Source organism: Strix aluco, chromosome 3 (assembly GCF_031877795.1).
Source record: "Strix aluco isolate bStrAlu1 chromosome 3, bStrAlu1.hap1, whole genome shotgun sequence".
Taxonomy (NCBI): domain Eukaryota; kingdom Metazoa; phylum Chordata; class Aves; order Strigiformes; family Strigidae; genus Strix; species Strix aluco.
This window is the reverse complement of record NC_133933.1, coordinates 64,258,473-64,273,206: the sequence shown is the minus strand read 5'-3', so window position 1 is coordinate 64,273,206 and position 14,734 is coordinate 64,258,473. Positions and strand designations below refer to the sequence as shown.

The 14,734-nt window shown below is 44.3% G+C and overlaps 1 long non-coding RNA gene across 4 annotated transcripts; it reads right to left on the bottom strand.

The window, feature by feature from the left end:
- Positions 1–5,212: 5,212 nt before the first annotated feature.
- On the bottom strand, positions 5,213–11,883 carry LOC141921045 (uncharacterized). 4 transcript variants are annotated; one of them, XR_012622534.1, is made up of 3 exons: positions 8,419–11,883; positions 7,176–8,199; positions 5,213–6,960 (listed from the first exon to the last, which is right to left on the bottom strand). It is a non-coding gene; the product is annotated as an uncharacterized LOC141921045 (long non-coding RNA). The 4 variants fall into 4 exon arrangements; XR_012622535.1 differs by having other exon boundaries at positions 7,176–8,064; XR_012622533.1 differs by having other exon boundaries at positions 7,176–8,518; positions 8,861–11,883.
- Positions 11,884–14,734: the final 2,851 nt, after the last annotated feature.

The following is a 14,734-nucleotide window of genomic DNA, read 5'->3' as shown; positions in this document are numbered from 1 at the left end:
CCCCTGGGTTGTTCCCCTCTGCCCTGGGACTGATACACTGGATTTCCATTACATTCAAAATTAGCGTTAGAGTCTATAGCGGTTCTCCAGCCTCGGCAGGAAAGGAATTAGGGCTTTTTCAGAAGATGGGTGCTGAATATTGTTGAGCACAATGGGATGATCATGCTCCTGTTCCCTGTATGATCTCAGAGCACTTCCATTCCTGAGGACTAATACTAGGCTTGTCTTTGGAAAAAAACATTGATATGGACACCTGACTCTTCAGTGGAAAATGTATGCATCAACCCATCTTCTGGAGGCATGGCTGGAACAGGAGCTACCCATGTCACACAAGGCAACCGTATCTCCCTGCTACAGGAAGAATCCAAGGACCAAGCCCAGCTGACCCCATTTCTAATACCCAAGCCTGCCGTCAGCGCACACTCCTAGTCAGGTGCCTGCTCAATCCCTCGCAAGGCCCTCCACACCCCCTCGGAGACACCCCGTCCTCTCTGCCGAAGGCACTGCCACACACGGGCGTGGAGCTGAAGGGCTCCAGTGCACGTGGACCCACCGTGGGCCCACAGCCAGCGCCAGGCTGCACCGGGGAAGAGGCAGACAGCGGCTCGGCGCAGAGGCGGGGTCTGGCACCCCACAGCCCCCCCACCCCTCTTCTGCTATGCCCATGTGTTGCCCCTGATCTCACCCTTCAGCGTCAGCAGCTTGGCAAGGCCCGGTCCCGCACTCCTAGATCATAAATACAAGCCCTCGCAGATGTGGAGCACGGAATTTGTAACGCTTTAGGCAGGTATTTCTGGTATTTTAATCGCTTTCTCAAATGGCCCATCTGGCAAATTCTGCCAGCAAATGAGGACCAGAGCTCCACAGTTTCTTATTTAGGATGTTTATACAAGCAGCAAACCTTTTGGCTTGTGGCCATCTTCAGACATACAGATTATTAGTATTTATATCAAATAATTATCCAGGATATACAGGCACAGACCAGTGCTCAGCTTGATACTGCAGAACTATACAAATACACAGCAAAGCAACCTTCCATCCCTCATTCAAAGTAACAGGCAAGAAAGAAGAGAGATGTACAGAGCATAAGAAAACTGCATTTATGTATTGCAAAAGCTTATTGCAAGAATTGCTGTTTATGATTTATTAAAGATTATGGAGAAAAAAGATGTTGAGTGAAATGACAGTTAAAGAGATGACCATGCTGGGTCAGAACAGCAGCATTTCTAGTCCAGTCCAGGACTCTATGCAGTCCAGCACAACAGGAATCACCTAATGACAGTGTGAAGACAGGGGATGCTGCTCCCCAAAACACTTCCGCAGGATGAGGATTTGCACCTCAAAGAGTTCCTGAATCAGAGGTGTTAAGTGTTGAACATCTCTGCGGATTCTTCTTCCATGATCATGCCCAATTGCTTTTTGAACTTCTGACATCCCTGACATCCTGTAGCAATGAGTTCCAGGATTTAATTGGTTTGTGTGAAGAGGTACCTTCTTTTGAACCCGCCACCTCATAATTTCATTTGATGATCCCTCTTACCCCCAGCTGCTATGTCAAGCATTTCAGTAAACACTTCTTGAATTCAGTAGCAACTTTGTAGAAAAATAAACTTCATATTTAGAGATTTCAGCTGGATGAAATTATATATGTAATTATATAAAATATATTGCATGATATGTTCCCAAATAGCAAATGCATATTCTTTATTATCTTACCAAGGTCTCACAAAAAAAAACCCACCAAACCACCCAACAACAACAAAAACCCCACAAACCCTGGTGATCCTACAGCAGATACCTTTCCTGATATGAGAGCAGCAATGCAGCATATGCAATTAGTGAGAACATGTGTAACACAATAGCACAGTGCAGACCAAGAACAGGTGTGTTATAGGCATTTCCACCAAGACCAGCATAGCTTCAGGAAGTAGGAACACATCTGTTAAGTGACCCACTGCACTTCTAGTACTTGCCACCTTGGGTATAGTCAGGAACTCGCATATTTTTAACATTTTCCTGATCATATATTAAAAATAAAGCAAAAATCTTCAAATGTAAGACTATTTGCTTTCATTAAAGGTCATGTTTGTTTTGATACAGTTCTCCTCTACTCACCTCTGTATGATTCACGTGCATCTTTCCCAGAGAGAAAGGGGATAAAAAGAAAACCTCAGCTTATGCTTCTCCCCTAGTGGATATGGGTTGATGCATTTGTTGTGCATGCCTGTGTAGGGCTGGGACGCCTGAGCAGAGTTAAGCCCCGAGCAGGGCAGGCCTGCAACTTTCCTGCAGGATCCAACCCACCAAGGGCCTGGCCCTACGCCACCTCCGAAACCTTTTTCTGTTGCAGCACGGAGAGAGGAGGAGAGCACGCTTTAAAGGAAGAAACGACCTAAAGCCAGCAGGAAGTCACCGAGTCCTCGGGGGGGGGGGGGGGGGTGGGGGTGGTAGTGGTGGTGAAGCGACGAGACCAGGTGAAGCGACGAGACCAGGCGCCAAGGCCCAGAGGATGTCGCGCCCTGTCCTGGGGCCTCTCCCGAGGCAGGGGCAGGCGTCGCCGCCCGCCAGCCGCCCCGGTGGCGCCTAGCCGTGACAGGGATGGCGGCGGGAACCCGCAACAGGGAGCACGGAGCGTGAAGGGGCCGGAGCGGCGGTGGCGGTGCCCGCAGGCCACTGTCGCCACCGCACCCGCACGCGCGCGGGCCCAGCAGCCGCCCGCGCGCTGCTATTTCTAGTGCGCTATTTTAATCGCGCCCGCTCATTGGCCGCCGCCCGGGTGACGACACCGTCTCTCGCCGGGCGAAGTCCCACCGCTCCCCCCCGCTCCCCTGGGTGACACGCGGGGGGTGGCTGGGGTGTGGCGCGAGCGGCGGCCGCGCGCATGCGCCGGGCCCTTGGGGCAGCCGAAGGCGAGAGGGAGGGCGGGGCGAGGAGGCTGGTTTCCCCGCGGGGTGGGCGCTGCTCCGTCCCAGCCTCGCTGGGTTGGGGAGGAATCCTCCCCTGCTGGAGATGGGGGAGGCACCGGTCTTCGCTGCCACGAGGTCCTCTGCCACCTCTGGGTCGTTCAGCTCCCCGTTCAAAATAGCGGCGGGGCTGAGGAGAGGCTCCCGTGGAGACGGGCTGAGGGCTGCCGCTGGCGTCTGCCGGGGCAGCAGCGTCTGAGGGTGGAATTGCCAAGGGTGTGCGGGCAGGGGGCTCAGAGGCATATTTCGGGGGTTTCATCCTTAGCCTTCCTTACAGAGAGGGAGAAGATGCTGTGATGCTGCTGTTGCTTGTCTGTCCATGTCCTTGCAGCAGCAAAGGGCTGAGAGGCTCGCAGGGGCAGCTGGACATGAACCCAAGGGGAGGCAGAGGAGGGCCACAGCTCCCTTAGGTGTTGCTCTAGCTGTGAAAGCATGCTGCGGTACTTCTGCAAACCCCTGACACCAGTGAAATGAACCTGCAGGAAGCAGCCAGGTTGTGTCCATCTCTAGATGTACAAACAACATTAATTCAGCTTTTCTGATTTTGGTCTCTGTATAGGAACATACATCCCCCTGATCCATGACAGGATGGCATGGCATCCAATAGATAAGGTCACTGCAGATTTGTTTTTGGCATATAGCACAAGCACTTTGTGAACATTAAACGAATGGGCTAAATATGTTACTGGGATTCAGTGCCACTCAAAAATAGCCTCCAGAACACCTGGCCCATAAAAGCCACGTGCGACTTTCATGCTCTATTTATAGGAATAGTTTGTGATTATGGTGGGGATGTATGCTATTAGCAGCTGCGTCCCTCATGTCTCCAGCAGGTCTGCTGGTACATTGGTATACACCTGAGATTAAGGTCAGAAAACTCTACTGGTAAAGATGAAAGACCAGATTGCCATTTCATGTGGTCAAAGAGCTCAACAGTAAGTAGTGTCAAGATCCAATTGCCCGGTATTCTTACATGGGTGTGGAAATTTCTCCAGTTCACTAAACTGTTCAACTAAGACAGCACTTTGAGAACGGTGCGAGTATTAGCTTGGCAAATGTAGCACGAAACTGAACAAGCAGTGCTGACTGCCCCCCTTAAGTCTTCCAGGAATCATCATCCCTGGAATTCTTGGATGTAGCTCTCAGGAGGATGCAGAAGTCAAACCAAGAGGAGATGGGTGTTGTGGGAAATCCCCAGTTTTCTACAGCCAGTGCATCTTCTGGCAGTTAGACGGGTTGCAAATGCAATGACATATTGGTGTGGCCCTGAAACACTCATTTGTGTAAGCCCTTCATCACCCACAGGAATTTGTCTGCGCAGGCAAGATCTGTGTTAATCTGGAGTCTGAGCCAAAAGACTCCTGGACAGTTTCTACCAGGTGATAGGCCTATCACATGCTAAGCTCACAGATGGGGAAGAAGGACTTTTTAGAGTCTTGTCTGCTAACAGCTATAGTAAAATATTAATTAGTTGGACTTTGACTGGTTTAGTTCACACCATTTCCTGATTTAGACCACGTTTTTGGCAAGTGGAGTGCAATACATAAACTTTGCAGAAGCTGTTTGTTTCTCCAACTTCTGTTGTAGGATTTCAGAACCTATTTATGTTATGGCTTAAAAATTATTCTCAAAAGTATTGAACTGTTTAAAGATTATGCTACTGGTCACCTGATAGTGCTTTGTAATTTCGAAAGAGCGGTCCTCGCTATATGTCTTTTATACATATAGTTAGAGGTGTATCATGCTTTACATGTATTTATATATGAAGCACTGCTGGAAGAAAGACAGAGAAACACATTCCTCCCAGCATTTGCTGCCCATTAATTCATTAAAAGAAAATCTTCTTCTTCCAGAAGGTGGTTCACTCAGGAATTACCCTGTTCTATACTACAGGGGTTCCCAGGCTGTCACATCTGTACCCCTATCAAGCCATATACAACAGCGTGCTATAAAATTTTACACATTTCACAGAGCTGAGCACTTCCATCACTGTTGATCATATCTAGAAAATGAAATTGGGGAATCTCTTGCTTCTCGCATTCAGAGCTTGATTACAAGTCCACAAGAGTCTTTTAAAGAATTTCAGTATATTCAAGGACATGCTCTCAGCGCATAAAGTTTCATGGAATTTTTTATAAAGCCCACTGCTTAATTGTCTTCACTGGGGAAAACATTTCAGAGGGAACAGAAAGTAAAGTTGGCAGTTTTTGTATGGATCTGATTCATATATGGTTAGCTCTGTCCATGTCGTGTCTTCAGTTGTTTTATCCAAACAAAAATAAAATTAGATTCTACTTTTATAATAGTCTTCATTTAAAGACAGTTCAGAATGATTGGAAAGTCAAGGTTAACTGACAATAAAGTTCCTGCGTAGGCAACATAATTTCAGTATGGTTCCTCAAGGAGTTGTTTTGGAAAGATCCACCCTTCCCAAATGCTTCAATTAACTAAAGTTTAAGAAGAAATGCAAGATTGTATTATCCATTATAAATCCATCTGTCAACTAAGATCTCACAAAGGCTTATATTTGGATGCAAAGATTTTATTGCCTTTGAGCTAACAGTATCAACTGCCTGATAAGCAGAGCACTTCTGCTAATATTTGGAGAATAAACCTTGACTGCTGGGCTTATCCCCTATCACTGAAGCAAACTGAAAGATTCTGCAGGCTTTCGTTGACTTAACTGGGAATTAAATCAGAACCTGTGCCAAAAGTAAAATGCATGTAATTCCCCAACATTAAAACAGTGAAACTGCATTGTTAGTGGAGGTGTTGATTTGTGTGGTTTTTATCACTTAAATGTCATAATTGGAGGTTACTGGGATGAGCAGTTTTGCCACCACCACAAATCAAAGGCATCAAGGACTGTCAGTAAGTTTAGCACTCACTGAATCTCATCTATTGTGCGGGAAAAAAGATCTGTGTGTAGTGTTTAAGAATTACATAGATCCAGTCTCTGCCTTGCCAGTGCCTTGGTCACCAGCGTAGTGCACCGCTCAGAGTTTTCTGAAACTCCAGAATGACAAAGGATGAAGTGTAACTGTTAAGGAACAGCATGTAATTGAGGGAAGTTTGGTAATTACGTTATAGTCATGAAAGGTGCTAAGTTTAGGTTACAGTTGTTAACACATTTTCATGATTGATTGCATAAAATCAGATTCTACCTGCCTCATTACTAAACAAATTGTAATGCACAGGGAAGGGTAGACTGAGCAGTTGTGTCTGCCTTTGCATTCAGAAGGCTCTTTTAAAAGACTAATGTAAAAAGGTGCTTAAATAAAATTAATTTGCCACCTGCAAAAGATTTCTTACCAGGCTGACCAAATTCTTGTCAACCTAATGAGAGGCTGAAACTCTTGATTGCAAAGCCAGCCTTGTTGCAAATGTTGCTGCACAGGAAAATAATTGCACCTTTTGTCATGAAAAATACGAGCTCCAGAGTTCAGGGAAACAGTGCAGTTTTGCACTGAGGTCATTTTGGGTGCATGCTCATTAAGGAAAGGAATTGCACCAGAATGTGGGAGTGTAGAGAGTAAAAATTCGAAGCTCTTACGTCTGCAAAAAAACAGGGCAGTATGTATGCCACAGTGACTTACCATGTACAGACACCATACTGAAATCATTCTAAACATGTTAAGGATGAAAATTAGTTTTACTGAAGATCACAGTCACTAGAAGTTGTCCATCAGCTCTCCCCAGACTGATTAGTCAACTATTATCCTCGAGCATGTACAGGAATGCCTGCTGAACCCGTGCTTTATTCAGGCTCCAGTTCAGCAAGACTCAGTATATGCACAGGGTTAAATGAGTATTGTAGTTTCTCTGAGTTCTGGAGGATGCTGGTTTCAAGGAGGGTCCCAACAAACAGTTCAGGTACGTGCTTTAGGCAAGGAATCACTGCAAATCTGAGGAGGGTCTTGCAGATCCCAGTCTCCCTCTGGGTCAGTTCCATTTGCTCTTCAGCAGTGAAATTGCACTGCGAGAAACAGTGTTATGTCTGTGGAGAAAGAAACAATTGAATAATCACATTCGATTTGGGAAACAAGAATAGAGGAAAATCTGCCTCATACAGAGGCAGATGTAACAGGACAGTACAGGGATTGTAGAATTATATATTTATAAATCTAATTTTTTAGGAGTGTTTTAAGGTGTTTATAAGAAATCCCTCTGATGCTGGGAAGTAATGATGGACCCTTGGGCTTCCTTTCCTACCCTTTTGGTTTCAGGTGTCTATCCTGAGCCTGATCCTGACTGACTGAAATACATACAAGTTTCAGAGTAAGGTGAGGGCCTCTCTAATGCTGTGTTCAGGCTGCACAAAGCAGAAGTCCTGTGGAAATAATAGAAATATTGACTTTTAAAAAGCATGTTGGCATAATTTTCAGTTCCTCATTTTTTTCATTAACAACATGGATTTATTTTTACACTGTCGTGGGCTGGTAGCAGTGGGAGCTGGGGCTGGACCACGAGTATTTGTTTTTCTCCGAAGTGTTGTCTTTGCTCACCTGAATGTGTCACTACTCCCATAGAAATGCAGTACTTAATGCAACTCGAGTGTTTACACAGCACTGTTGTAAAGCAGGCAGTAAATTACTTCCTTTATGGACAGACCTGTGGGTACATTGTGATCACTGCTGTATTAACTGAATATTAATGATTAATGAAAAAAAGACATGAAGAATAATAAACCCAATTTGTTATGCTGTTAGGATAATATGATGTTTACTGGCTGCTGTAGACAGGCCCTTTCCGTCCTGCGTGTACTGCCCTGTACACGTGCTCCAGTGAAGGTCCCTGTGCATCCCACAGGAGTCCGTTCCCTGCCCAGAACACCTGGAACAATCTCACCTTGTTTGTGGGCAGTTTTTTTATTAACTGTGTTACACAGACCAAAGCTCATAATCCCATAAGGCTCAGCCTTTGTTGTAGGGCCTGGATGGGCAATTCCAAGTAACCCTTACCTGATAAACCTTCTTCCTGGTTGCCGGCTGTCATTTGATGAGAGAGTGTTTCAGGCAAATTCAGGATGAGCCACACCTTACTGCGAACAACAGGGATTGCTCCACTCCTTGCTCCATTGTGCTCTCCTCTTCCCCCTTGCCTGGGGAAAAACCAGGACTATTGGTGCAGCTGCCTCCCCACTTCCCAGCTGGGCTGAGGAGTGAGGGCTCACAAGGGAGCAGGGAGAGTGGAGAGGATCTGAACCACAGGTGGATTGAAGGGCACCGTTGACGGGCTGTGAGAGGAAACAGAGCAGGCACTGGGTAAACAAGTATTGGAAAAGCAGCTTTGGGTTGGAAGATGCAAAAGGAATTGCTGAGTGGAGCAGAGCAGAGAGGCTTTTGAGGGCTCTAGGAAGCAGCCCATGGGTGCTGGAAATCTCGTGTAGATAACAATCCTAGAAGGAGGAGTAAAGGAGATACTTCAGTAATTCAAGGAATAGGTTCATATTTACCCTCTCTCTCCTTGTGTGATGTGAGCCAAATCTGGCTGACCTCCCTCATTTGAACAGTGCCACCAAACACCATCCCACTAGTCTTCTCAAAGGTGTGAGTCTGTGCATATCAAAGCCAGATGTCATTAATATGTGTATAGAATACATAACTGAGAATGTGTATAAGGTTACAGAATACATTGCAAAAAACCACAACAGAAACCTGAGAATCATCATGTTAAAGATCAGATTAAAAGGAATCCATTATTTTAAAGAATTTCTCCTCTGTCTCTTTCCAGGACAAACACCACGCATAGGCATTTAGCTTGAGTTGAAAACAGGGCAACTGTTCTGACCAGGACCACTTCAACTTCCCTGAATTACCTCAGATTCTTGTAATTGCTGAACCATTGATTTGTTCCATTCACATCATCTCAAGTTTTCTAAAGAACATAGAACTCACCTCTTCCACCTCTACTCATGTTTAAATGCACAAGAAATCAGGTAATAGCACCATGGCTAAAAGTAGCAGAATCAGACTGATGAATTCTATTTCCAGACTGGCACGCACAAACTCTTAATCTAACATTTGATAAGGCCCATAAACAGCTGGATTGTTGCGATCCTGTGATCTGTCTGACAGAATCAGCCTGATTCTGACCTCACACAAGTGCAAAAGAATTTCTGACTTTGTCCCTGTATGCTGCGTGCAGGTCTTTGGATAATACTTAAACCATGAACACAGTTCAAGGTTATCATTTCACATTAACAAGGGCTGGCTGAGAGAGTAATCTAAAGTAACCAATTAAGAATTACAATGGGAGCCTGTTGTAGTGAAGTCATGGAATTTTCTCCTCTAAACCTCTTGGTTACAGGCCTGGTCCCACCGTCTTGACTCTGAAGGTCTTTGACATTGGGGCAGGATTGCAAGCTTGAGTCCTGTGGGAAGGGGCTCACTTACAAGCATCACTAGTTTGCACTGAAACACCTTGCAGCTTTCATTCTCTACAAGCAGGGTTTCACTGCAGCTGAGTTTCCCGTAAATGGGTACCACAGAATTAATTACTGGGTCTAAAAATGTTTCAGTTACCTTTTCCCTAATGTTCTGAGATTGCTTACAGGATACGAGCTTGAATCCATCTGGGCACTGGATATGTGGCATTGCATTTCTTCTCAAGGGAGGAATAACCAGGTTACCAGAAGAACAAGAAAATAACCTAAATTCACATTCCAATCCTGCAATGTACGTGCCAGTGCAAGTTTTGCTGTTTTGGGGCTTTTTTAAGGATATACATTACAGAAATAAATTGTTTAATCACATGTAGTTGCTGCAATTGTTCTTCCCATGCTTTAAAATTTAAACAAAAATGTTATACCTGAAGTTAAAAGACTCAATCTCAGAATTTTACAGCCATGGTAAAAATCTGTGGTTAGAGATTTTAGAGCCAGGAGAGACAGTTTTGATTATCTGCTTTGTCTAACACGAAACTCGGGTTGTCAGTCAGGAATTCCAGTAACTTTTGCTTAGGGCTTTGTTTGAGTTAGATTGTCCTGCTGGAATTTAACACCTGCAAAAGCAAACAAAACTTTTTCTTACTTCTTATTTAAGCCATTATTTACTCACGGTTGCTGTGTGGTGGCATTTGAAACACAATACTTAATTGCTGCTTGAAGCACTGAAAAAAAGATCATTTCAGATACTACACATTGGCAACTGTGGGGAAAATGGCGGCCATAATCTCACTTGAAACAACACCACCATTTCGTAGGTCCTTAGCACTGCACTAATGATATTTCATGCTGCATTTTAAGGTAATTCATTTAAAGGGTTTTTTTTTGTTACATTCCTTTTTTTTTTAAATAAGGGTGCAGACTGAACTCTGAGACAAGAAAGAACTTTGTGCAAGAGTCTGTGCTGTTATCTAAAGAATATTGTTTCTTATCTCTCTGGATTCATACAGCATGGCTAAAGCCACTACAGTGATGAGTGAGCAGTTATTTCAGGCGACAGGGGTGAAGGGTATTGAGAGCAATGCAGGGAAGGAGCACATATAGATATCAGGAAAGATATAATACAGTAGAAAATTATTCCCTGCTGTGACATTGCTCACTTATGGGACAGCCTCCTAAAGGGATCCAGAGAGTTCCCATCAATTTGAACACAACTGGAAAAAATGCTGTGTTGCTGGAGATGGTTGCACTTGGAGAGAAATAGCGGGGGTGAAGTGCTTTCGTTAGTCCTGCCCACATTGCTTTCTACAAGCACCTTAGGTGCAGCTCTCCAGGATGCCCCCGAACCCTCCTCCCAGGCACATCTGCATTGTGGAGGGGCCCTGCCCGTGAGACCAGTGGCTTTCTTTGCAAGCACGTCCAGCTGTTACTCCACCCCGTGAATCAGCTGCACATGCACACCCTGTTTTGTTGTCATCTCTAGGGCCCTTCTGGCGTTTTCCTGCCTCACAGTAGTATCAGGCAGGTGAAGGGAAGCGAGGCCAGCGGCCAGGAGTCCCAGTTTTCCCACTCTGTGCTGCTGTCCGGCCTGGCAGAGCTGCCACAGAGGGCTGGGCAGGGAAACTGTCCTGCCGGCCTGGCCTGCCATGTCTGCATGGAGAGGGTAGAGCCCTTCTCGCAGGCTTTCATAAACAGGCCTCAAAGATCAGTTGCCCAGCGGACGGTAGGCAAGAAGCCGCTCACGGCCCTAGGCCCAGAGCACTCGCCCACTGAACTAAGGCCATGTCTGGGGTGACTGTGCTTCAATGTGCTGTGTCAAGAACAGGCCATGTTATCCGGTATGGCCTACTGTGAAACCCTTATTGTAACAACATCCCAAGCGCTCACAGCATTTGGCCTTAAAACTGAACTCTGCAAAAGAAGGCCATAGCTGCTGATGTACTTTCACCACACTCTCCATCTGCCCTGGCAGGTGGACCACAGTCAGGGAGAACAACACAGGGCAACTCACTTTCTTGTCAGAAAATGCCACATGTAACAACATAGCATGCCTTAGGGACAACATGGTTCACTCCTGTCTACAAGATGTTTGTGCTCCTGGTCTCTCTCAGATCCAGGATCGAGCTGGAGCTGGCTTTGTAGTTAATCCAAGGCAAGTCTATGAAGGTGTCTAATGGACGTAGGTTTGCGCTAAGCCACCCAAAGCAAAGTCTGTAAGGCCAAATGACATAGTTGGGAAAAACAGACAAACTTCTTGGATACAGAAACTCTACTTCATGTCTGATTGTTGCAACGACAGTGTTTTTAGCACTCCAATATAATTAAACATACTGAACAATTAGCTCATGAACCACTAGCTCCGGAGTCACCAGGTCCTCACCCTCAAGTGATACCAGGTGGAGGGACACAACACCCTGCTTCTGGAGTCCAGCAGCACCTCACCCTTCTCCTCCCACACTGTAAGCGCTTGAAGGTCAAAACAGAGCAGTGGACCAACAAATCTGGCTCCAAAGGTGGTGCTAGCAATTGCTGAGAGGTCATGCAGATGAAACCATGGCACAGAAGGTGATCATAAGGTTACACGTTATAGATTTTCCCCCTTCATGTTACATCTGTCTTGTATTAAAAGAGAACAAAGAATTCATCATGCCACCTTTAAAAGATAATCAGCTTATTAAGTAAGTGAAACACTGAGCTAAGCCATGTTCTGCCTAGGAGCAAATCAAATCTGTGTGAAATCCTGGTTACAACTGAGGCAGCACTTCAGCTCTATTTTGAAGGCTCAAGTGATACTCAGTTAGTACCTAGGTCCTGAGTTACCTGATGCGAACAGGTGAAATTCACCTGCTATTTTAAAGGTAGCATAATGATATTATTTTCCAAAGTGTTTTGAGGAGTTGCTAGCCAACATGCTACAAGACTCGGTGTTTATCTTTTGTGTCATGCGTCAGAAGTAATTACTTCACAAACTAGGTGTGTCATTGGGAAGCACTGAAAACTCCCTTTGTTTCAGGTTGCTTGCATGCCTCAGTGTAGCAGGTGAGCAGTAATCAACCCGATCCCCTTCTCCTCCAGCGAGGCCTCACAGAAGTTATTTGGTTTGGGAGCCTCTTTGTTTCTGAGTTACTGGCTTTAAGGCAGCTGGGGCTGATTAGATAAAGTGACTGTGTATCTGCAGCCTTGACATAAAATGGATTTAGTTTGTCCTTAGTGTTTAGCAGGGTTGTTGAAAACTAATTAAGGATATATGTAGCCATTTGTAAATTGTGTATGAGCTGTTTGCTATGAAACACAAATAGCTTTTTCTCATGAATGAATATTTAATTGAGGTACAGTTTCAGGTAAACCCTTGCAAAATATCAGAGTTAAAATTCAGGTCTGGTGAAAGCAGGCAGTGTTCTGCTTTGTTTAGCAATGTCACCCTGCTTATACCTGCCTTGTATTTGGTATTAACGTCTTTATCAGTGCCCACCTCTTTTCAGCATTATTGTGTTATCACAGAGCAAACAGAGGATTTCCCAAGAGATAGGTGGATTCTTGTACTTCAGACTCCAGCTTAGTGTCTTACTCATGATATACTAAGGTCAAAATTACTCTCCTTCCTCTGGGAGAGAAGTCTCCATTGTATATTCTCTCCTAATTCAGCACTGGGAGTTCTCTGTGCAACCTGCACTGCAGTTGGGCAGCTGCAGCCTGAGTGGAGGCAGAAGTAACTTTAGCCCCTAATGGCACTTGGAAATGTTCTTGTCTGCAGCAGAAGCAAGTGATGCAGAGTAGGAGAGCTAATATACAGACCAGTAATAAACAGCAGCCCAAATACTACATATTTTCTGTTTCTTTTGCTATTGGATGCAGCTTTTAAGGTTAACCAGCCTTACACTACAACATAAACCTGATCTTTAATGTTTAAAGGGGGAGAGGCCTTGTCATGTAGAGCACTTAAATGAGGCTAGGCAAAATATGTGAAGATAATCTGAAAGAGACAGTCCTGAGTGGAAAAATAGGGTAGAGTGGTATCTGGGACCTTCTGAACTTTACCTAGTAACTCTGCATCAAGCAATTCTTTCTGTTTCAATTAGGAAAAAATATGAGAAAATGGTCTTTTGATAGCTGGCACCAAACTGTACAGTAATGCACAGCTTATGTTACTGACTTAGCTGAGGCAAGAGCCATGCTAAATGTTTTATCTTGGCTGAGTATTTAACTGCATTGCAGATAGTGCATCTTCTGAAATTGAGTGAGAAATTCAAGTACCAGTCAATTCCAACAACTTTCACAACTTATACTGAAAGAGCACTTGGCTGTGGAGAGAACTGGACAGGAAGTAGAATCACTGTCATTCAGTCTTGAGACTGGGGTTTAAGGCCTTTTACAGGCTTGATTTGAGAATCACCAGGCAAAACTCAACAGCTTAGTTTATGGTGAAAGTCAAACAACATGGTCCTGATCTTAAAAGGTCAGCATCGTGTCACAGGAAAAGAAAATGTACTCTCTGTCCATTAATTGTACATGGAACTCTGCACTCTTATTTCAGCCCCGAAATTCTGAATTTTGGCACACTTAGTTAAGTTGAAATAGCTTATTATTTGTATTTTTGAATGCTTACAGCCTCTTTCCCACAGTGAGGGTGATATAAATGTCAGCAGTATATATAATTATAAAACAGCTTGGAGTGAAAAAACTCCTGTATATAGACTGATGAATTATTTGTCCCTCTATCAACCAGTAGGCATTTATTTCACCTCCACTTTCCTTACTACTCACACCTGCTCTAAGCACACATCTGTGCTCCATTTGTGAAGCACATGATCTAGGTTAACAGTATTTGACCTGCTGTTTTTGTCAACACTGTCTTTATACTTCTCTAGTTTGATGTTAAAAAAAAAAAACAAAAACAAAACTAAAAGAGCTGGTCCCCATAGAAGGAATTCAGATGTGCAATGGGTATTTGCAGTATATGGCACTCAGCTCTGCTTTTAATCAGATTCCAAATAAAAAAGCACAAAGGAAGATATCAAGGTGGAATAAAGATTACTTAACCAGGGGAACTCCCTTCCTCTTTCCTTTCTTATCATACACATTAAGATCACTATTTCATTTTGAGACGTAAAAGCTGTGTTGCCCCTAGTTTCCATTTGCTTTGAGTCTTGGACAAACATGGCTGGATTTGCATGTGTGGCATAATCTTCACAAATTCAGTATGTCAGGAACTTAATTCGTCATTTTACATATTTTTAAACAATGCTTTGTGACATGATTGTTCTTATTCAGTAGATTCAGAAAACTCTCAGTGCTTTTTCTATTTGTTTATTTTTGTCGGTAAGATCAATAATTCATTGTGGATTTCAGTTACAGAGATGATTACCATAGATTTTCCTTCCCTGAC